This window comes from Suncus etruscus, chromosome 1 (assembly GCF_024139225.1).
Source record: "Suncus etruscus isolate mSunEtr1 chromosome 1, mSunEtr1.pri.cur, whole genome shotgun sequence".
Taxonomy (NCBI): domain Eukaryota; kingdom Metazoa; phylum Chordata; class Mammalia; order Eulipotyphla; family Soricidae; genus Suncus; species Suncus etruscus.
In genome coordinates this window covers 80,238,927-80,264,813 of record NC_064848.1, presented here as the reverse complement: position 1 = coordinate 80,264,813, position 25,887 = coordinate 80,238,927, and positions in this window count along the sequence as shown.

The following is a 25,887-nucleotide window of genomic DNA, read 5'->3' as shown; positions in this document are numbered from 1 at the left end:
GTTCAAAACTTCTGCCTTTAAAATGTTAAGTCATAGGTGTTTGATAGATTTTGTTGGAGAAGGAAAAAGCATGTCATACAAGTCTTTCAGTGGGAGAGTTCAAAACTATAAATACTCAAGAAAGATTAATTTATTTCACATAGTATTTAAAGTTATGGTAGCAGGTATGAAAACCTAGGAAGAGTGTACAGTCAAAGAAGAGATAGAGTCCTAGGTTAGAGTCATGAAAGGACAGCATTCAATGATAGAGTACTTGGGTCCAATAAAAAAGACCAAAAGGAAGAAATTTCAAGAAACTAACTTAGAAGAGTAATTTATCGTGGAAGCAAGGTTCTAAGTGTTTCAAAACTGAGGTGTAAGCAGAGATATGTGCTGCCAAGAAGCAATATAGGACAAAAACTGAATTTTGCTAATTGGAAGTCTTTGGTAACATTAAAGGAAACAGCTTCATTTTTCATTGCTTAAGACTAATTTTTCTATATTTAACAAATTGTTTTAATACATTTTTCATCAGAAGTACTTTTTAAAAAAAAAAAAGCATAAATCATTAAAAGAATTCCAAGGTATGAAGCAGCAAGATCAGAGAGGCTATTGCTGATTCAGGGATTTCAATAATTTATCCAGCCCTAACTCCGATTGACCTGAAACATTTGGAAATCTCCAGAAGTCCTTGGAAAAAGACTCAGAACTACTTGGATGATCAAGAGAATCCAGGTGGGGAAGAATGAGTATCTCTCAATCTGATGTGGACCAGACTATCCAGTATTTGAGCACCTCCTAACCTATGTCTGGAGACAATGGCATCACTAGCTTATAGGAAGGAATGTTTAGGATCTTTTATAATCATAATTCGTTCTGGTTTCTGTACCCAGTTCCTTCCAGAGTAGGCCACTGACTGCTTAGGGGCGCGCCCATTCAACTGGTTTGCCCAGATTTTGCTATTCTGCCACACCTCCAAAAAGCATCCAAAGCCCTTCCTTTGTTGCAGAATGATTCAGTGTCATTTCCATAAAACGTGGGGACCTGAGCCTAAGCTCACACACGCAATCTATGTATACTGGGAGATTTCAAGGGAACAGACCCGACAGAAAGAGTTTCTGATTGTCTTAAAGGAGCCACCCAGCATAACAGTTTGCAGTCTATAGACTTTCAAAAGTGAGCTATAATATTGCTTCATAGGAAATAATCACACACCAAAAAAAGCTTAAATTTTATGAGTGGGAGAAGAGAAATAAAAGATTATATGAAAGATCCTTAGATGTATCCAGTGAAACTAACATAACAAGATAAAATTCTTGATTTGTGGGGTACCTACCTTGTATCAGATATTCTGATCAGCCTGGGAAAAGGGTGGGATAGATGCAAAGAGATAAATTCCTCGAGGCACCCCTTTTGCTTATCTGACTTGAGTCATCTCCATTCCATGAGTTCTAAGAAATGTTTAGAACTGTCCAATCAGGCTTCACACAAATTTCATGTGTAGTGAACACATGATTCGACTACCAAAATTTTAGAACAACCATGTTTATATTACAACAGTATTACCATCATGCATGACATATGTCTGACAATTTACAAGGCTCTTTCTCATTAAGAAATGAAACATTAATTTTCATCTGGTTTGTATAACCTTTACATTTTTTTTTATTATTTTCTTACTACATTGTGTTTAGTTTTTAAGGAATTGCTTCAGGGTTGTGCTTGACTCTCTGATATACAGTGCCTATCTTGAAAACAAATGTCTGGCAGTAAAAGATGCCTTTGTAGGTCAGATTTAAGTTAGTCGTTTCCTTAAAATCCTACACAGATAGCTGATTACCCATTGGCCATTGTCTAATATCTGGTCCAAAAGAAAGTCAGAACAAGCAGGACAGCTTTTGCTAGCAAATACAGTTAAGGTGTATAAATAATTTGATTTAGATATAATAGTTATGGAATCTACATTGGGAAAGATCTTTGGGGTGTTAATCTGTTCTTCTCAAAATTACCATTCAGCAGACACTAACTTCCAGGCTATATCCTATTTGCCATACTAACCTAATCAGCATGGTAACATTCTGGAGCAAGTGAAGCTGAATAGTAGTATGAGAATTAAGGAAAGTCTCCTTTAGCTGCTAGGAGCCAGAATATAAAACAAAAATAATAATGCTTATAGGTTGCTCTATTATTTTTTAGTTTTTCTCTGAGTTCACAGAAAGCTTCCTACCATTTTATACTCAATGACTATAGAAATAATTATCTCACAGCCTCTTATGAGGGAATTAAAGTAGTCTCATTTTACAGTGGAGGTCCAGAGGTATTATGTTCTGTGAACCAAATAATGGAGGATGCATCAGAGCCAGCATCTTTAATTCTGAGTAGTGTACCTTCCAGGTCCTACACAAAGCAAGAGTTGGGCTAAGATTTTAAGGCTGAGTCTTCTTCTATAGGACAAAAACATCTTCCTCACACTTTCTTTCATGTTTATATCTCAAGTTATGCCTGGAGCTTTGACATTTTAGTATCATCTCCTTTTCTTTCATCTCTTAAAAATTTTATTGTAAAGATAATTCTCTTGGAAAGTATCTTGTTTGGTAAGTTCTCATGGCCACTGAAGATTCAACTTGAAGAACTAGGAAAATACTTTTGATGATTCTGGATGAGAGAGATAGCACACCGTTCTTCCTGGATTCCATCCAAAAAAAACCCTTTTTAGCTTTTGTGGGAACCAATACAGAAGACAGGGTAATGCATAGAGCCCCCCGGAGTGGGAGGGTGTATTGCTCTGTGTCCATTTAAGGTTACCTCTGGTCATTTGTAGCTTGAGACTAATAGACCACAGATCCTAATGCTGGGTGATAGAGATCACACCCAGATTTTCATCTTAATCCTTAGAGTTGAGCAAACATCAAAAAGCTCAGCAGGTTGGTTCAGATCATTATGATAATGATTAATAACAGGCTTGTTTATGGAGTTTCTATCTGAATAGTTTTACATTGCTATATGTAGGCAGCTCTGCTGAGTGATGATAAAAACACCTTTGAGAACTAAATGAGTTTCCCCAAATAAATTCATCTATCCAAATGCTTTGACCCAACTTACATCCTAACCACCTTTATAATGTAATTTCTTTTCACTTCACTGATTCTAATGCCATTTTAATCATATAAATGGGAACTGAGAATAATATAAACTTATGATATAGCAAGCACATTGTGTTAGTACTGCCTGTATATATTTCTTACTCTATATTCAGAAGATCTAGGAGATATGACTTATTGTTCATCATTTATATTGTCCTATGTCCCAAAGTAGGGACATTCCAAAGTAATTTCTTGCTGTAATGTTAAACATATGATGTCATGACTACATAAAACTTTCTGGTACAGCTCTTTTATTTTAAAGAAGAGAAAGTTTCGATAAAGCAAAAGTAAACTAAGCAGAATCATGGAGCTAGTGACCTGAGCCTAGAAACTTTATCCCTTGATTAAACTCCAATGATTCTTTCCACACTATATATTAAAGTCTGGAAATGATAGGCTAATCAAAGATACCAGCCTTCCTGTCTGCTATCATAATGCACTGAATGCTTCTGACCCAGTATAACCTTGTTACCAAATCTCTAACTCTTCGTGATAACACTTAAGGAAGAATTCAAAAGCGCTGGTTCATTCCTGGGAAGGAGTTATGTTAGTCATCCTTTCAAACTACTGAGCCAGAATACTCCAAATCATATATGACTAAAGAGGAGAGAAGTCAAAGGAAAGCCTACAGTTTTAAACATTGTCTAGAAATAGAAGTTCTACATGAAGACAGAGATTAATGTTGCTTATGTCATTAGGAAGTAATACGCAAAGCACCACTAATTATTTCCATTATACATTCAGTAATAAAAAAAAAGTCTCAGGTGATATAAAGGATTTCTGAGCAATTATGCTTTGTTCACAGTGATTAATAATTTAACTCATGTTTTTCAACCTGATCTTCTAGTTGCTCCTAATACTAATATTCCTATGACTAAAAGGGGGAAGAAACAACTAGGTTTTACTATGGAAATCTATAATCTGAAATACTGGTGTATTTCTCTCACTTAGATCATTCAGCCTGCCAGGGAATATCTGACAACCTAGTTATTGACCCCAGTTAGACGAGTAATATCTAATAGATTTGTGCTAACAGAAAACTTCCTCAGCCTGTTGAAATTTGGTAAAGAATATGGAGGAGCAAAACAAATCAAGAAAAGTTCAAACTTATCATCTTAGTAGTTGAGATTCAAGCTCTTTTCATTTTTTTAATAATAATTTTTATTCTGATCAAAGTGAGTTACAAGTCTTTCACAGTAATATTTCAGGTACATAGCGACAAAAAATTAGGGCCATTCTCACCATCAGTGTTGTCCTCCCTCCCTGTTCCCAGCATGCATCCCATACCGCCCCTCTTTATCTCTTGGACTGCTAACGTAAGAGATCTCCTTGTGTATAGCTAGCTGTAGATTGGGTATCAATTCTGGTGTAGTTGACTTTGAGTTTGGTATTTAAGACTGATCAGTTTTTAATTTTATTTCCTTTGGCCACACCCATTTGATGCTCAGGGCTTACTCCTGGCTAAGCGCTCAGAAATTGCCCCTGGTTTGGGGGGACCATAGGGGATGCCGGGGGATAGATCCGCGGTCCTTCCTTGGCTAGCGCTTGCTAGGCAGACACCTTACCTCTAGCTCCACCTCTCCGGCCTTAACTGATCATTTTTAATTCCACTCAATGTTCATTGTGCTTATGAAAAAAAATCAAGTCCTTTTCAACTGAGGATCCACAGAAGGTTTTCTTCTAAATGTTGCCATGTCTCAGCAAATGCAGAGAGCAGAGTGGTTCATATCAGTGGCTGAGGTATTGACTGTTCAAACATGTTTCATGGGGGAAGGCAGTGACACATTCATTCTACAGAAATTCTATGAGCAATGTCTCAACTAGACTCATGGTTGACTTTCTGGGGGACAGTTAATAAAACATTAATTTGATGAAATATTAAATGGTTTATTTAAGTGATATTTTGAGTTTAAAAGATTTATTATTTTCTATAATTTCTATCAAAAGAGAAATTGGCTTATTGTTGCCAGATACCAACTATAGAGCTTTTTGTTCTTGATTTTCTTTTGGTCTGGACCTGGATGACCTTGGTTATTTGCTACTCAATGCATTTAAGTGTCTTTATTTTTTTAATGTGAATAACTATAAGATTGGAAAGTTAGTACAGGAGTTAAAGCACATACCTTGCATATAACTGGCAGTGATTCAATTCTTGGAATGGTTCCCTAAAAACAACAGGGTACAGCCCTGTAGGCTTGCTGGCTATGCCATCAGTTGTAACCTTGGAGGTCTCAGTAATCCCCTGGACTTCAGGACCTGAGCAGCAATGCATCCTTGGACTTTTGTATTAAACTGCTTAGCCAGTTGATTGAAAAATGTCTGAAGTGACCACTATATCTCCTGAGAAAGTTAAATGGGGAGAAAGAGGGGCATGGGATAGAAGGCAGGATGTTGGAAGGGAGGGAGATTTCTCCATTGCAAATGTTGCTTTGAATATTAACTTAAAAATTAAGAGCCTGGGCCCGGAGAGATAGTACAGCGGTGTTTGCCTTGCAAGAAGCCGATCCAGGACCAAAGGTGGTTGGTTCGAATCCCGGTATCCCATATGGTCCCCCGTGCCTGCCAGGAGCTATTTCTGAGCAGACAGCCAGGAGTAACCCCTGAGCATCGCCGGGTGTGACTCAAAAACCAAAAAAAAAAAAAAATTAAGAGCCTGGGTGTCACGTATGTGTTCCATCTTTTTCCTTTTCTCTTTCTCCTGGAATGTTTCATCTTAGGGTCTTAAAATAAATCAAAATTCCTTAGCTAAATGAACTCAAATGCACACTTTTTTTAGTGCCTTAGCCATACTGATGGATGACTAAATCATAATGAAGATAGATGATTATAAGCAACCTGGTGTGTTCATCAGCAATCTATCAGCTAATATGATTGATTATTTCACTAATTTTATAGGAAAGCTTTCTTTGCTACTAATGAACATGAGATCAGACTTGGTTGTTGGATGGAGCTGTTGTCCTGAGGTCACTCAGTTCATTTTCTATGTAAAAGTGTACTTTCCAGTTAATAAACTCCAACCAGCCAAGAATGCTTTTACCAAAATTTTGTGTAGATTCCCAAAATAAAACTCTTGAATTTTGTCTCTCTTTCTAGTGGAGGAGATATGGGGTAGTCCAGCATGATCCATCCTGTAGAAAACCTTTTTCTTGGGTAGCTTTATAGCTTCCCTAAGATACCCACAGCCTCATTAATATTCATCTTATTAATTCAGTCCAAGTTGTATGTATACTCCTGACTTCCTTAATTCAGTTTGGAACATGGCTTTTAAAACTTTTTTGATACAGCATCTCATCATATTATCCGTTTCAAGTGTGCATCATTGAAAATCAACATGTATATATGTTCCATTAAACTTAATTCATAAAGCTGAATTCAAAACTTTACCATGAAATTCTGAGAATTTCCTTTTTCTCTTTCTTCTAGATATAGTTTTGTTAGAACACTTTTATTTTAGCATTTTTTCATGTGCCCCCTGACTTTTTAAACCAGTGATGAGACTATTTTATAATTTTTTAAATTTTATCTATTTCAGAATATACAATGTCTATCTAACACAGATTTTTGTGTACATTGTACTGTTGATTTCTCTCTCCTTTTCCCTACACCCCTTCCATTCCTCTCATTACACACACACACACACACACACACACACACACACACACACACACACACACACTGAGAAGTGAATGAATGTATGATTTCAGTCCAGAGACCAGATTAATGTGAAGTCACAGACAAAATAAATTTAAGATTAATAAAATATTTTGAGGCCTTGTTCCCTAAAACAGTGGATGTTCAGAAGGGAGAAAAAAACACCTCGTTAAGGGGGTGCTCTGTCTTTTAGTCTATGTATTATTTGAGCGTTAATCGAGTAATTTGGTCCACTTTCCTGGAGTGAAGTTTTTAGGTTGATCTCTTCCAAACTCAGAAAGCTGAGTGCATGATGCTGCATGCCTCTTTCAGTGGAGTTAAATTAAACTTAATATCTATGACTCAAGAGTTTGCACACCAAGGCTTGGCACTTAATATTGTAATTACCCCTTTTGATTAGAACTGCCTTTCATAAGCAAATCGACGCAGTGATTTGACAAGCTTGAGGAATTGTGTTTGGAGCTCACCCTACGAGTTCCACAGGGAACTTAATCATAGTAATTACTAGTGAAGTGAGATTCCAGTTCTCGATGTACCGGGAGGTAAGTGAGTAAGAGTCACACATGCATCCTTTCCCATCTCAGTACAGGCTGTGCAGCTGAAAAAAAGGAATGAAGATGGATGTAAACAGTATAATCACTGATCAGTCCACTGGTTGCAGTGTTTTTTCTTTGACGGGGCTCAAACTCTGGGAATTCAGTATAATGAAAAGAATTCCTTTGCTGCCATGTGCATATATCTGTGTGTATTTTCCAACTCCACACAGATATGGTGGCACCTATTCTTTTGGTCTATGCTAACTTGGAGGAATACAGAGATAAGGCAGGCAAGTTTATAGGCTAACTTTTGATTCTCCATTAAACATAAGGGTCATTGTGAACAAATGAAAACTGTTGTGTGGCAGGGTCTATACATATGACCTATACATATACATATGACCTTAGCTTAGAGTCATTGGTATTCCAGTCCATTTACAGATAACACATTCCCTGAAACGTGAGTTTGGAACTCCATTGGAGGTATTTCGAATATTTGGGGCTGCTTTTTAAAGGGAAAATGCTTCACCAGGGACAGAAGACTTGCTCCAAACCATAAGGGAGCCTTGTAGCCTTGTAGCTACCAATGCATTCAGCTTTCAAATGAGCAAAATGAGCTGTCCTTGTGTTCCTAAACCCACGTGCTGGGTTTCCTGGAGACTGCACGCAATTCCAAATGCCAAAATGGACCCTTTTCCTCTGGTACTCACAAAAGGGCTCTGAGACATGATTTTTTTTTTTCATTTTCAATTTCTTCTAGAAATTGTTTATACTGGGAGCCCTTTACTCTTAGAAACATGATCGCTTGTGCATAAACTTCAAAATCATGACTCCCACTGTTCATACGTTATGGATACTCTCCCCCCTTATGCCCTTTGCTTTTCTCTCCATCATCCAAAGTCTGAAAATTCATTTAAAAATTAACAGCAAAAGAAGTAGAATGCCGCAAGACCCAGATTGCTAGCAGATGCTCTAAGGTTGTTGGCAAGAGAAATGGCAACTGGAAAAAGGCAGTTAGATGCAGGGTTTCTTTCCTGCTTTTTAAAAGATCTACACAGAATAATGTAAGGCTGTTTAGAACACACCTCTCTTCAATTATTCACAAAGTCATTATTTCTACAAATATCCTTTGAGTAATAAAATGTTGTGTGCTTATTGCTAGTGTTTATATCCATAACAAGAATAAGAAAAAAATTACTGACTCTTCACTATAAGCAAGACACTATCCTAAATATTTACTACTTAATATGTATTTTTCTGTTTTTATTACAACCCAAAGAATTATTAACAATCAAATAAAAATTCAGATATATTAAAAATATTGCCCATGGGGCCGGAGATATAGCACAGAGGTAAGACATTTTGCCTTGCATTCAGAAGGACTGTGGTTCGAATCCCAGCATCCCATATGGTCCCCCAAGCCTGCCAGGAGCGATTTCTGAGAGTAGAGCCAGGAGTAACCCCTGAGCACTCCCAGGTGTGACCCAAAAAAATAACAAAAATAAAATATATTGCCCATGCTTGGGGCTCTAAAAATTATATAGCAGGTTGGGCATTTACCTTGCATGTGTTGCACCCAGGTTCTATCCCTGAAACTTTATATCCCTTTAAGCCCCACCAAGAGTGACATCTGGATAAAGTTGTGAGCACTGCCAGGTGAAGAAAAAAAATTTAAAAAAAAAAAGGCAAAAACGAAACAAGCAGAAAAGCAAAATTAAAAGCAAAGTCAAATTTGACTACAGGCATTATAATTTTACTCCCAATAGAATTATAAGGCCAAATTATAAACAAAGAGTCAACAAACTCTTCCTCTAACGAGTCATATAGTAAATAGTTCAGGTATCACAAGTCATCTGGTCTGTGTTAGTACATCTTCTGCTATTGTTGTACAAAAGAAGCCATAGGCAATTCAGAAGAAGCAAAAACCATGTAAGTCTTCCATTAAAACTACCTTGAACTACTGAAATTTAAATTTTATGGGATTTTTATACCCTGTGAAATGTCTTATTAATTTATTTCCCAACATTTAAAACTGCAAAATAATCTCTACCTCACATACTTACAAAGATATTGGGTCATCGTTTTAGTGATGCTTATCTTAAGCTTTATAAGTAAGGAAAAATTGTTTCTTGGTGAGAAGACCTGTTAATCTAAAGATTTTCCAGTTCTTTCATGTTTATGTGTTTATCTTTTTTAATTAGTTTTCCTCTCAACTTTATCCTTCTGATCAAATCCTGTGTGTAATGCAGACCCCAGCTTAGCCTATGTTCTTTAAGAAAGCTTCTAAGATACCTACTTACCTTGTGCAAGACAGTACCCAGTTCCTTTCCCAGTATCTATACTCTCTTCCCTACTTGAACATTCTTAGAATTATCTGTTTATGTATCTCCTCTGAAGGGATGGGAAAAAAAATCTCACTAATTCTATCTTTCATGTATTATGACCTGTTTGATCCTGGGCAACCTGTTAACACAATACAGGACATATGTTGTAGGATAATTTATAGGTGAAAGTTTCTTAAGAAGATTGTTGGAGATCAAATGTAGAATTCAGAGTTGAGATTAAGAGGTCAGCAAGCCAATAAAATTAGGGAAATTTGTCCTGGAAAAAAAAATGAACCATGCCTAGCAAGAATGATTAAAAACATCTCATGTTCAAGGAATTTAAGGAATCACCAGGATTTGGCAGAAATAGCAAAGGCGAGAGATGAGCCAGAAAGCATCCATATTGATAAGAGCCTGATCTCTGCTCAAGCAGGAGGGAAGAAAACTGAAGGGTATTGAACACAGAGGTGGTTTGCAGAAATTTGTGTTTTAAAATAAGGGTCAGAAAAACCACAGCCTAAAGTCAGTTACAAGGCAGAAAGTTGGACACAGAGAACAAGGATTTAGGAGCCTCGGTCTTTATTCTTTTCTCTAAAAATTGCTTTCCCCAATCTGGGAATTTACACCTAGATTAAGACTAGATGAATAACTTTAGGGCCTAGTTACAGCTCTCACTGATGAAGCTGTAACTCTCTCGGAGGGGGGAATTGAGAATCAGGTTAAAAAAAAAAAAAAGAAAAAAAAAACCTCTGCAGATTTATTAGTGAATTCAAGTATAGTGATGACTGGAGGTTCTTGCCTCTATACCTACATTACCACTGATTACTGAGCATACTCTCATTCTTCCGTGAGCTGTTTGACTTCATCTGTTGAAGGAAGCATTGGACTTAATTTTCTTGAAGCTTCCTTATCATAAGTAAGAGGCTAAACATCATAATTCTATGTGGCATTTGAAAATGTCTGTGGCTTATAGGTGACATAATTTAGAAGCGGTAAAAGCTCTAGAAATTGAGAAAAGCAGAAGAGACATCACAATCATCCTCAAACTACAGAGGTGAGCAGCTATCCAGAGCTGAAATATAGGAGAAAAGGATCTACACCAGATTAGCTTTGAGAGGAGGGAACTTGTTAAGGGGATTTAAAGACTACAGTATTAATATCCCTTTGTAGCTCCTTGGCGGCTGACTTTTCCTGAAGCTCAAAGTATTTTGTAAACATTAGCTCATTAATCCTGCTAGTAGCCTTGTGAAGTGGATAAAGGTGACTGTTTTATCCCTACTTGGGAACCTTGAATAGAAAGAGAAAGGGGACTCAAGGCAGTGACTCCTGGAGAGAGGGAAGAGAACAAGAACTGAACTAAATAGAACAGATTCTCTTTTTTCTCTTTGTTATTCTTCTAGAGGAGGCATAAATGAGGAAAAGCATTAGTTCTGGAGCCAGATGAAAGGACACCAGGCTCTAATTTAGCTTCAGTAGCCATGTGACTTTGAACAATTCCCTCAATTTTTGTGAAATCCCCTTTCCTTTTGGGAAAAAGGATAGAAACACAAGCCACCTCGACAACTTAAAGTTTGAGACACATAAATGTAATGCACATGTAAAAATCATTTGAGTTTTGGAAGTTCAATAAATATATTCAAGACATTTTATTACAACTTATCACATATCTGGTACCACATAACATCTGCTTTGTGCTATGGCAAGTGAAGATCAATACACTAGGCTTAAGTGTAAATGTATAGGGGTGGCTTTCTAAAGTGGAAGAGTAGGAGCAGAAACGAAGTCTGGGATAAACCCTAAAGTTCTACCTTAGACTCATTCAGAGAAAACAGCCTACTGACCTGAGTAGAACCACTTTGAAATAAAGTCAGAAGAGTACGATATCCCAATACTTAGTAAACAAAGTAGGTAGCTGATTAGAAACCCATTTCACTCAGAACATCAGAATGCTTGTGCAGAAATAATGTGCCTAGAGCTGTAGTGTGAAGATTACAGTCAGCATAGAGAACTAGTGAGAGCAGTAATAAAATACATATAACATTGGTTCAATGAGGACAAAAAAGAAGGAGTCTAAGGAACCCTGTAGAAGATAAAAACATCACCTTTGTATTTGAAGCAAAATTGAGTATGAATTTTAATTTTTGGTGGAGGTAATGTCTTTAGCACAAAAAAGGAGGATAGAGAGAAGGAAATGTTTAAAGTCTCCTCAATGAGCTGGAGTTTACAAGAATGAAGGATAGAGAGATAGATAGACAGAGAAGCAGATGTAGAGAAAGACAGAGACAGAGAATAGAGTAGAGGAAATGGAAATAGGATGAAGGCATTTGGAAGAAAGTTCTGCCTCACAAATTGAGGGAGAAAATAAGTGGATGGGACCAGGAGCAAACAGTCACATGAACACTGAGTGGGGGGAAAAAATGATCAGACCTAAACACCAAATTCAAAGTCAATGACAACAGAATCAATACCCAATCTACAACAAGCTATACACATAGGAGATCTGTTACACTCGCAGTCCAGGAGGCAAAGTAAGGAGGTATGGGATGTACACTGGGGACAGGGGTGGAAGGAGGACAACACTGGTGGTGGAATGGCCCTAATTCACTGTCACTTTGTACCTTAAATATAACTGTGAAAGATTTGTAATTCACATTGGTCACCATAAAAATTATTTTAAAAATAAAATAGAAGACAAAAAATAAAGTAAAAATGGGTGTTACTCTAGAGGAGCAATGAGAAGCAGGAGTTAGAGCAATGGAAATAAATTTTTACTTCTACTCCAACAGATTTAAGACTCCATTGTAAGAGGTCAGCTGCTATTTCCAATTTTATGGACTCCTAGAACTAATGAATGTCAAAGAACTTAAATGATTATTAGAGTCTAGGTTCTGTTAATACTGTTACATCTAATTTGGTTGGCTTGCATCCCAAGTGAATAAGTGGGTGATTTTAGTTATAAACAATAGAATGTATCTGTTTAATTTCAGCAGAAAATACCTTTATTAAGGTACTAAAGTGATGTCAGAGAATTCTTAGGAAGGAGAGAGAAATAGATTTGAGGTTATGCTTCCAGGAACTGGATTAAAAACACAATATAATGGATTAGGTTTTGGTAATGATAAGAAATATAAAGTACTGATAAGAGTCAAGCACCAGTACTACAATATTAATGAATCTTGAAAACATTATGTTAAGTGAAAGAAACCGATCCCAAAGGACCACAGATTGTATGATTCCACTTATATTGAATGTCCAGAGTAGGCAAATAGACAGAAACCTGATTTGTAACTGCTTTGGGTGGAGTGAGGTGATGAAAAGTTGGAGATGACAGCAAAGAGTTATGAAGTTTGGAGGTGGGTAATAAAAATGTTTTAAAGTTTATTATAATGATGGATACATGATTCTATGAATACAGAAAACAAACATGCAATTGTGTACTTAAAATGAGTGAATTGTATGGTATGTGTATATATTTCAATAAAGCAGTTAATAAACATGCAATTAATAAAAGACCAATCAAAAGAGGATTATTAATTTTACAAATACCAGTGCTAAATAAGAAACTCAACAACTGAATTGCAATGCACCTAACATGCTCATCATTCCTACGGCCACTTCTGATCAAGGGATTCATCTAAGCAACTACTGACTCTTCTAAGGCTCACATCTTTGCTCCCCCAATATAAACTCCAGAGTGGCCTCAGAAAAATCCACTCCCCTACATAAATATTCACTTCCACTTTAAAGTGGTGTGGAGATCTATCTGATTAAGGAATATGAGAGTGTATGGTGTGACCTAGCTGTAGAGAACATTGAAAACTACATTTTCAACCATTAAATGGGTAGTCGGTGAGCCTACTCTCTTCAATAGCCTTATGATGAATGAATGTCATTATACATTTTTCCATATCTGTAGAATGAACTATACCAAAAGTAAATGCTACTATAAACAAACTATTTTGGGTGACTGGGATGTTTCATTTCATCTATTGTGACAAGTGTAGACATTTAGTGGGAGATATTAATAGGAAAGTTTATACCAATATAGAAATGTGTAAGTAGGAACACTGTTTCTTCTTTTGGTTTTTCTATGAATCTCAAAACTACTATAGAAAATAACAAGTTCAGGGGCAGGAGTGGTGGCACATTGGTTTGATCCCCCGTTGTCCCATATAGTCCCCCAAGCCAGGAACGATTTCTGAGCACAGAGGCAGAAGTAACCACTGAGCATTACGGGTGTGGCCCAAAAACAAAACAAAAAAAATAAAATAAGTTCATTATTGAATTTAAATTTTATAAGTTTTGAAATCATAGAATTTCACAAGAAAATATATAGATCTTGGTGGTTTTAATAGTCCCTCTAAGAAAATTTTTTTAACTGTAGAAGTAAAAAAACAGCACATAATATATATTTGACAGAGTGGTAAGGTGGAATTCAAAGGGTTTGAATTCAAGATCTGACTTATCTACTGTTAGATCTCCATAAATAATGTAATGTCATTGAGCTTCATTGGAGCAATACTTTTTCCACTGGGTTTAATTTCTATGACTGAGGTAATAAGTGCTAAGTAAATATTAGTTTTAGTCAATATAAAACAAAAATATATGTTTTGCTTCTATCAATTTTTATTAGAGTACTTGTCTCTTATTACCAAGTTTTTATAATTCTGTAAGCTAAACTATTACGTTTTTTATTTTACCTTGAGCTTGTTCTTTATTTTTAAGTGTCCTTATTGCTATGTGAAGTTGAAACTCAGCTCTATGAAAATTAAATGAAAATAGTACAAGAAGAAAAAAACGAAAATGTCAACAATGCTCATCTATAGTTTAGAAAATGCAAATTTTTTGTCTTTTCTCTCTACTTCGATCACTTTTCCTTTTAGATTGCTACATTCACTTTGAGATAGCAAATATTTTAGTATTAAAACAAATACAAGTAACAAACAGAACAAGAAGTGAAGATGAAATGAACCTTGCAGATGGGAGAGAAATAAGCAGCACTTTTTCTTTGAAGAAATCACTTGACCTCAAAGGGCATTACAGGAGCCAGAACTCCATAGCTGCAATGTCATCCGATGTCATCATCATAGAGACCACCAGCTCCACATGGTGGGAGACAGTTCCACATATAAGCCTGCTACTATTGTATCAGAGATCAACTCTGGTCTCAGAACCTGTAACTTTGTATATTTTCTAGAAAAAGAAATCACAACAACCTCTAGAATTTTATCAAATTCCCAATACCATACAAATATTGTATATCAATATAAGGAATTCCTATTTTATACTACTCTTATTTGAAGCAGAGTTACAATTCTAGTCCTGAAGTTCTATTTTATATCATTATAATCCCCTGCCCCTTTGTCAAAATTCACACTCAAAGAATCTTGCATAATCTTTCTTTAAATAACAAAGTAGATATTACTTTCTTTCCATAATATTGGAGTATATACATAACCAATAACAGTGCTGATCCTTCAGGAGTCCCAGTTAAGGATAGACAGCTCCACTGATATTTTCTATTTTAGTTTCTGGTGATTTCATTGGCAGATCTCCTTATAGGAAATTATGACTGAATATTTTGGTTATATTTTAAGGGGGATAGAGAAGTAGCTTGGTTATAGAGCCCTTTTATAGCCTGTTTGAGACCCAGGGTTTGATCCCCAGCACATTAAATTGAGAAATAGCTATAAGGATAAAGGCATTGTAGTATAGCAGAATGTGAAAGTAATTTTATGTTTTTATCCTACTTTTACATAGCTTCTAGGAATTACATGCTTGGTGTATTTAATCGTGGCATTAATTTTCTTACTGCCCTCTGTTGCCCTGTTTCCTATGCTCTAAGATTTACATTCCTCAGCATTTCATTAAAGCCTTGTTTGTCAGGACTTTTCTCACTTTAACTCACACTGTCTCAATTACATTTGGAGGCAACCACATCTAACTTTTGGCTTTTTCCAAGTAAAAATGCTCAGGCTTACCTCTTTCCCTATAAATATAGTTTCCACTGTACAAAATTCTCGTATCCCTCTTTACCTTAACCACCCTTGAATATATCGTCACTCCTCTGGGGAAAAAAAAAGGTGGGGACACGCTCTTCTGTTCATTCCCAAAGCACAGAGGCTTTATTCACCCTTCATTTCACCTTCATTTACGGAGGGTCTAATCTAAAGTCTGCACTGTTTTCCCATCGTTCCTTTCACTCACATCTATTACAGCCAGTGCTATTCTGGGTATCATTTGTTTACCTCTGAAAGGTGCAGCCTGGTGACAGCCAGGTGGAATGTTTGGTTAGGACAATGGAACCATTTCCTCTTTCTTCAGACCCACCCAGCTAGAGTGGCTTGTGCCCTCTTGTCTCTGAGCCCAACCCAGCATAAAGTGAGTCTTAGATCTATTTTCACAGAATCCTGATGAAGGGCACGTACACCTATGCTCGCTGTCGATCAAGCCTGTACCTCATCACTGATACTTTACCTCAGTCCATATGATTAGCTCTCTATCTCAGCTTTCCTATGAAGCTAAGCCATGCTATTTCACTATTACCATGGGTTCTAATATGCTTATATAAAAGACTTATGTCTTTTAAATTCACCTGATTCTTGTCAGACAGTTTTTTGTCCAGAGATAGATTTATTCCAAGGAACCACAGTAGTGGGTAAGGTCCTGCTCAGAGACCAGAACCTCTCTGTGGATATTGTTAAATTTCTGTTTCTTAAGACTGTGCACTCAATAAAGCATCTCTTCTGAGCATCTGATTCTACTTTCCCACAAGCTGAATTGAACTTCCTTCCTGGCATAATATATTACTTTGGACAATAATCTATACTCCTTTAGATGTTTTCTCCAATTTAGAACATAAGCTGCCCTTAGCCTAAGAATTTTCTTCCTTCACTACCTCCCCCAAATTTTCCTCAATAAGATTAAAGAGGAAGTTTTGAATTGAAGATCTGACATACCTCAACGAGAATCCAAGGTAACAGGTAAAGAAGTGATTAAAATAACGACTTTAGTGAAAGTTTCTCATTTTGATTTTTCATTTTGGCTTTGCGGTCACTTCCTGTAGTGACCATGAACTACTCCCAGCAATGTGTTTTTAGAGTTTTTCCTGCGAATGCTTGAGGTCACTCATAATGGTATACTGGAGACAATGAAGTTCTGGGGACTAAACTTGCAAAGCATGTACTCAGACTATTGAGATATCTCTTCAGGACTAATGAAGTTTCATTAAAAGACTAGGGAGAGCATGCAAAGAAAGTAACTTTGTAATTGGATATTAAAACTTCAAAAGAGATAAAATATCAAAATCTTTATTTGAATTTAGGAAAGTAGAAAGGATTGCCAGTCTAGGAAAGCATTTTAATAGAAAATATTAATTTTAGAAAAATGTTATAAATACTTAAAATGTGCCAGAAATTTTTATTGCTCGGTTGTGTGTATGTGTGTGTGTGTGTTGGCACACACCCAGTAGTGCTCATGGTTATTCCTGCCTCTATAGACAAGAATCACTTCTGGTGATGCTTAGGGATGCAAGGAATTGAACCTGGGTCTGCAGCATGCAAAGCAAATGCCCTAACTGCTAGATTATCACTCCAGCCATTCTGCTACATTTTATATGCATTCTTTTTCTTGGGGGTGGGGGCACACCCATTAGATGCTCAGGGGTTACTCCTGGCTAAGCGCTCAGAAATTGCCCCTGGCTTGGGGGGACCATATGGGACACCAGGGGATCGAACTGCGGTCCTTCCTTGGCTAGCGCTTGCAAGGCAGACACCTTACCTCTAGCGCCACCTCGCCAGCGCCTTTATATGCATTCTTATTTAATGTTTATAACCGAAATGGTCCTATCAGTTGTTCCACTCTTGATAAAAAAAGAAATGGCTTAGAAAAATTAAGTAAATTGCTTTACCTCTAAAGAGAATTCCCATTAATAAGGAAATGGTTGAGGGAAATTATAAATTCTATTTATCATTAATTAAAATCATCAGTAAGCATAAATTCAAACCATTTAATCAGTGGACTCAGGAAGGGACTATTATAGAGGTCATACTAAGCCAGAAAAATCGTATACATAAAAACATATTTTATCCCACATGCTTATATTTGTGTATATTTATATTTCTGCTGTGGGAAGTAGTATCAGGCATCATATTGATTCAATAGATTCAACTAATCATATTTAAGAAAGAACTAGAGGTCGATGCCTATACATTTAAGTTTAATTATATACTGATCAGTAAGATAAAATGATGGAAGAATTCTTATTAGCTGTTGACTTTGGCTATCTGAAAAGATTCAAGAGAGAAGATGAGATAAAAGGATTTGGGGGTTATGTATCTTTGTATCACAGGCTTTGTTATGATCAACATTCATTGTTTCCATAATTTGAAACCAGATGAAGGAAATGACTTATGATAAATGAATATTTTGCACACATTTACATACCCTTGACCTTGACATTAAATGGCAAAGAAGAAAAATAAAATGATTTCCCTCACCATGCTCAAAATTCATGAGAGGTTTCCAAGATCAGGCACGTTTCTAATTATTAAGCTTTAGAATCACATAGAATCAACTACATTTTCATTATTATTTTCCGGACAATGCAGATCACATATTTGAAATTACAAAGTGTGCCCTGAGAGAGAAGTTGGTATGTCTGTCCAGAGCTTTGGACTCCAGGTTCCGCATTTAAAAAAAATAAACCTATCATTTATTTGTATATTTATTTTTTCTTTAAGATTTTATCTAGGCACTATGATTTATACTACTGTTAATATAGAGTTGCAGGCATACATTGTTTCAATGCCACACCACCACCAAAATGTCAGTGTCCTCCATTAATGTCTCAAGGTGACCTCCCACTCACCCTCCACCCTATCATCTTGATAAATTCAGCTCTATATGCTGACTGTCAGGTTCAGTTATCATTTGTTATTCAAATAATAATAAATAACCATTTATTATTTCCATACTATGTTTATTTATAGTCCACGTGTGAGAAAGATTATTCAGTATTCGTCCTTCTTCCTCTGACTAGCTTCACTCAGCATTATATTCTCTAGCAGGGGTCTCAAACTGGCAGAGCCTGCGGGCCATTTGCGGCCCTCCATACAACATTTTGTGGCCCTGCCCTAGAGGAATCTTTTTCTGTTTTGTTTTGTTTTGTTTTGTTTTGTTTAGTTGTTTGGGTCACACCCCCCAATGTTCAAGGCTTACTACTGACTTTGCACTCACGGATCACCCCGACTTTGCCTCCTGCGGCCCCCAGGTAAATTGAGTTTGAGACCCCTGCTAGAGCCATCCATGTAGTGGTCAGTTTTATGATTCTTCTTATATTGTGTGGTACACATAGGCATACATACTATAGTGTCTTTATTCATTAATATGTCCTTGAGCACTGAGGGTTTTTTTCCTAGTCTTTGCCATTGTAAATGGTGCTCTACATGGGAGTGCAAATGTCTTTTTAAAATAGTGAAAAAAACATACCTTAAAATACCAATTTTAACTATGTAAGGATCAGTCTACTTAAGACATTGAGTATTTCTAGAGGCGTAATGTATCACACATATAATTATTATGATTATTTCTTTTTTGCCTATCATTAAGGTAAGATGTAATCAGTTATATGAGTAGTGGGTCCTTGATTATAGCATTCCACATTCATTCAACAAACATTTATTGAGCACCTAATATGTGTGCAGTAATCAGTTGCTGGGTCAGTCTTATAATCTGAACAAACAAAACTTCCCATAGGTTTTTAGCAAAGAGTAATTAGTACAATATTCAACATTTGTCTGCCTTTAAACTGAAGAGACTATTTTTATTTAGCATAAATAAAGCTAACAAAGCTTAATAAAGAAAGCTTAACAAACATTAGAAACCTTTTTATTGGGGCCAGAGTGATAGCACAGTTGTAGGGCATTTGCTTTGCACATAGCAGCTGATCCAGGAAGAACTTGGTTCGTTCTCCAGCGCCCCATATGGTCCCTCTAGCCAGGAACGATTTCTGAGTGCATAACCAGGAATAACCCCTGAGTATCACCGAATGTGGCCCCAAAACAAAACAAAACAAAAACAAACAACAAAGAACTTTTTATTTCAGAGGACTGAATCAAAAGTACTTGAAAGTGCTTAAATACTAGAGAAACAGGCAATAAATGAGTCTTAGCATGAGTGGAAAAGAGGAATAGTAAAAAAAGCTAGTATTCCTCAATGTTATCTATATCCACATACTTCATATGTATTAGTATAACAATTGTTCAGAATAACTATGTATAGAGAGAATTATTATAAATCAATTTACCAGTGAGAAAAATATAGCTCAGGAAAGTGGGAACAATTTTTTTCCAAGTCATAAAGGTGTTTTGGAATAAGAATTCAACTTTTGGGGCTGGTGAGGTGGTGCTAGAGGTAAGGTGTCTGCCTTGCAAGCGCTAGCCAAGGAAGGACCGCGGTTCGATTCCCCCGGAGTCCCATATGGTTCCCCCCAAGCCAGGGGCAATTTCTGAGCGCTTAGCCAGGAGTAAACCCTGAGCATCAAATTGGTGTGGCCCGAAATATCAAAAAAAAAAAAAAAGAATTCAACTTTTATAACAGCAGAACTCATAGCTTTATTTTGCTACTCTGTCCCTCTTACTAGGGAAAGTAATCTTCTACCAAGCACTTTGGGTTCACATGGTTATGGTAAAATGGTTCACATGGTTATGGTAAAATGGTAGTTCTATCAATAAGTGTATACCATATGGACCATGGGCACCAGTAAGAGGCCTCTTGCTAACACAACACGATCTTGTACATCCCTGGCCAATCACCCTTCTCAACACAAGTGAGTACACTTTACACAGATTTTCTCTAACTAGTTAAATGACCTCCTTGATTTTTCACTTGCTCCTCTGAAATCTCCTTCATAGAAGCAATCAAAAAATCACCTTAAGGGGCCAGAGAAATAGCAAGGAGATAGAGAGTTTACCTTGCATGCAGAAAAAGGGTGGTTTGAATCCCGTCATCCCATATGGTCCCCCGACACTTAAATGATGGCTGTTCCCTCCTTAGATCAAAAACACTTGAATGATGGCTGTTCCCAACCTACTCCTTGATCTCTTTTCCATCTGCTCTCATTTTGCTGCCTTGACACTTTTGTTGAGTGAACATGGACATCCTAACTGATCTGATTTGTTCAATTAAATACTTTATTCTTTAATTTTAACTGCATACTAATATCATGAGTAACTCTCCTTGTATTTCCCCTCAAACACTTCTGGACTCCTCCAGCTATTAGAATTTTGAAGTTGCTCTGTCTCAATGGTTTCCCAGAGTGATCCAAATGAGTCATCTTACCAATCTTTAGTTCTTTATTCTTTTATTATTTTTCTCAGTGACCTCTTCCCTCACCAAAACCTTTATTATCCTTGCACACACTCATATCCTCCCTCTCTGTATCACTGCCATCAGTTTCTTCAACCCTTCTCACTTCTGCTACATAGTAAATTCCTTTATGCTGTTCCCATCTCTCACTGTCTTCTAAAATATAGGAGCAATGATGAAGGCAGGTGTTATTTCTAAGTTTTCACTCTTGTATTCCTTCCACCTATTGCATGCAGCAAGAGACAGTTTGCTTGCTCTAGGCACTTGAGGAACAAACCTTATCACCATCCATGAAAGGATAACTGTTCTAATTCCCAATTTACAGCTTCTGAAACTCAATCTCATACTTTCCTGAAACTCAATATTATCCTTTCCTGCACAAAGTCAACAGCTGGAATGTTGTTGGGCTAGGAGTTAAAACCCCAGAGTTTGGAACAGGAGAGATAATACAGGAGCAAAGTTGCTTGCTTACATGTGACCAAACCAAATTTAACCCCAGCATCACATATGGTCCCCAAATCCAACCAGGAGTGATTTCTTAGCACAAAGTCAGAAGTGATTCTTGAGAACAGCCAAATGTGGTTCAAATAACAAAACAAAGAACAACAGCAGCAGCAACAACAACAACAACACACATACACAAAATGCTGTTTTGTCAAGAATAAAGAAAAGAAAGTGGAACCGGTAGAATATGCATTTCCTACACAAGGCCTCTGCCTTCAACCATGGTGTCAGAAAATGATAGAAGTGAGTAGAGAACTCTTCTTGTCTTTGCTCTTGCTCCCAGAAAACAATCTCTAGGAGTCCAACTTGCTATGAGTATGCTCCCAGGGAAGGAAATCTAAAGAACGTGCCAGCAATACGTGAGTCTATTACAAGAGTGATCCCAGGAGTCAAAGTACTTTGAGTCCTTCATATGAAAGTTCTTTTTATATCTTTAATGCCAGTTATGAAAATTAACAAGCATGATAAGAGTATATCAGCTCTGCTGGAAAGTTCCTTATTTGTACAATGCAAGCGGCTGCAGTGTAATGCATAACTCCATTACCTCTGAGACCAAACACAGCCTCAAAGATTGACCATTTCAAACCCCCCCCCCAAATTAAGGTTCGGAGAGATAACATGGAGGTAAGGCATTTGCCTTGCCTGCAGAAGGATGGTGGTTCGAATTCAGACATCCCATATGGTCTCCTGAGCCTGCCAGGAGCGATTTCTGAGTGTAGAGCCAGGAGTAACCCCTGAGCACTGCTGGGTGTGACCCAAAAACCAAAAAAGAAAAAAAAGAACTTTTATTATTCTCAAGTGAAAGAAAAACTGACACAACCTCCAGAACATCAGGCATGTACTTGCCCATTATCTCACTTATTTTTAAAACATGAACTCCATACATTCTATCATATCAGTCCTGCACAAGTGCCAAGGGCATTTTTTAAAAGTAGACACCAAGCAGACTTGCAATGCTTTAGCATCCTTATAGCAAGATACACAGGTGATCATGACAAAAGTCATGTGATCTTGTGTTGAGGGGGTAACAAAAAGCTTATGAACCCCAGGTCTAGAAGATTTCTAGAGAAAGTAAAATTGAAGTTATTAAGGTTCCCACTAGAATGCATGGACTATATGAACTTAGACTCCAATGCTGCAGCATAAAAAAGAGGAAATGGGGAAGTTTCTATTCTGCACATACCTAGAATGACTCTTGAGTAGCAAGTGACATTTATATACCTTTGCAAACAAGTGGTTAATGTTTAACTAGAGCCAGTATTCATTTTGCCATGAACTAATCTCAAGAAATTCCTAAGCATACCAGGGTTATTCATTACATATAGGAATATGGATCAAGCTCTCTCTGTTAATGTATTTTCATTCATTATCAATTTTTATTGCTTCACAGTTATATTACAAATGGAAAAACAGAAATTAATGTGAAAGTCTTTATGAGAAAGTCTCAGGGGCGATAGAATAAAAATTCAGGATTTAGATCTAAAAATCCATGGTCTTCTCTCCAAAATACAGGTTCCTTCCTCCTTGCATTTAAGATTGATATTACTCATAGATTTTCTATTATGTTTAGTTCTGAAAGCATATTTTAGAGAAGTTGGTGCAGTACTGAATACAATGTGGCAATAAAGAACACTGAAAGTAGTTTGGGATTGGCATATCAAAGATTCAAAATTCATCTTCATTCACTTTGTTTGCAACCTCAAAGCAATTACCTTACTTTCCTGGAGACTAAGGTTTTCCTTCAGGAACACAGACATCACTGTATTATTGTAGGATTTCAATAGGAAGAAGTCCATGATATACCCCAAATTTAGCTGAGAGTCAATATGGATGAAGGGTACCTTTCTTCTGGAGATTTCTGTCAAGTGCTCCTGCCACAGTTCCATCTGGCAAAGTGAAGCTTAAAAATTACCATGTGCCTAGGTGTTGTTCTAATATCCTTCTTTATAAAAGGATTTAACATCATTTTTACAATGAAAGGGGAAATGAGCATTATTTGGAATCCATCATCCTTGAAATAAACTATACAACTTATCCATAGGACCTTCTTTACATTTCCCCCACCTACTTTGCTAAAGATCTTAGGTGCTATTAAAAAAAAATGTAGACCACTTGCCAGTCCTTCCTCCAAATTAAGTTGAGACCTTTGTTTCTTAACATTTTGTCGACTGTCAGTTGCAAGCCCTCCACTGTCAAAAGTGTTTGGCCCTGAGTAATTACTAAGGGAATGTGATGATTTCCGGCATGGGAAATATGTGAGTCCCACTGTAATTACAATGGAACCCAGGAGGTGTAATTACCAAACAGGCTGCACAAATGACACCGTGTCGGCACTGCTGCCATGGTCAGCTCCGTTTGTATGCTTATTGTCAAGCAGCAGCTGTCAAACCCTTTTATTGCAGGAACATGAGTGTTTTGACTAATTAGATGTTTTAATTATTTTTTCATTTTTAGCGACTAGATTTATATACAATAAATACATAATACTTTATATTAAAGAAATAACATAAAAAGATCGCCAATGTACCTTATATACCATCTGCCCAGTGGTAGCATTTTGAAACTATTTACAGTGATGTTATTAATCGAACAAGAATATTGGAATTGGGATGATCAAGATACAGAACTTTGCTCTCACCATTTATAACATTTTCTTTCTCTTTTTGTTGAGCCCTCTCTCCTTAACCCCTTTCCACCACTATTCTGTTCTTTATTTCTAACATTTTATCATTTCAAGAATGTTTTGTGAATAAAATCATATTATGTTTAACCTTTGGTAACTGACCATTCACTGAATATATTTCTAAGATTCCTAAGCTTCCTTACCTCCTTCCTTAGAATTGTTGTGTAATATTTTGTGTGTGATGCAACATATCTATTGAAGGAGTGTTTCTAATTTGGGGCTATTAAAAATCAGCTAGACCATTCATCTGTAGTTTACATGTAAACATATGTTTTCTTCTGGGGAAAATATCCAACAGTACAATAGCTGGATTATATACTATTTGCATATTAGATTTCTAAGAAACTGCCAAGTGCTTAGCAGTGTCTGTACCATTTTATTCCCACTGGCAATATATAAGTAATTTATTTTTCTACATATTCTATATGAACACTTTTTCCTTTGATATGTTATACTGGACTAACTAGAATTTTCAAGTCATACATGAACTATTACCTTTTTTCCCTATTTTCTGAAGATATTTTGTGACTCAAGTTAAAATTTTAAATGTTTGCTAAAATTCTCCAGGAAAGCCATTTAGGTAGAGAAAGTTTAAGTTTTTAAATGACAAATTTCATTGTTTATTTTATTATATAATATTTTATTATGTAATATTTACCTTATATAATAAGCTTTTTAAAATGATGTCTTTTCAGAGAGGACAAGTTGTAGCACTTTTTTTTTTTTGGTTTTTGGGTCATACCCGGTGGTGCTCAGGGGCTACTCCTGGCTGTCTGCTCAGAAAGAGCTCCTGGCAGGCACAGGGGACCATATGGGACACCGGGATTTGAACCAACCACCTTTGGTCCTGGATGGGCTGCTTGCAAGGCAAACAAGCACTTTTATTTTTAAAGAAATTTTTCATTTCATCAAAGTTGTCAAATACTTGTATATAGCTTGTAGTATTCCATGTTTATTGGTTATTTTAAAGGTCAATAATATTCCTTCCTATAATATCTGCACCTAATATTGTGTTCATTCTATTGGTAATTTGAACTTTATCCTTTCCTTTTATTTTTAATTATGCTAGAAGTTTGTCCCTTTTACTGGAATTTTCAGTCAGATATACTTCAATTTTTCCGTCATTTTTCCTGTTTGATTTTGTTGATTTCTAGTCTTGTATTGCTTATTTGTTTTCTTGTGATTGCACTGATATATTTTACTCTAGAGGAAGGAACTTATATTATTGATTTGAACCTCTTCTCTTGAAATTTGTTAAAGTGCCATAAATTTTTATTTCAGCACTGCATTTGCTGTATCCCTCCAATTCTGATTTGAAATGGAATTCAGCTCAACACATTTATTTGTAATGTCTCTAAGGAATTCTTCTTTGACACATGAATTATACACAACTATGTTGTTCAGTTGCCAAACTTTTGGAGATTTTAATCTTACCTTTTCTCATTTATTTATACTTTCATTTTACTGTGGCCTGAGCACTCATTCTGTATATTTTTTTATTCTTAAATTATTTCAGGCTTTCTATGCTCTTAAATTATAACTTAATCAGCATATATGTTGTGGAGGTTTTTGGAACTTTGAAGAGAATATACATTTTGCCTTTGTGTTTTAGAAGGAAAAAGAATATGTTTATTAGTTAGAATTGAAAAGTTAAATCTTGAATAACTATTAAAATTAGATAGCCTAATTCCCAAACCATA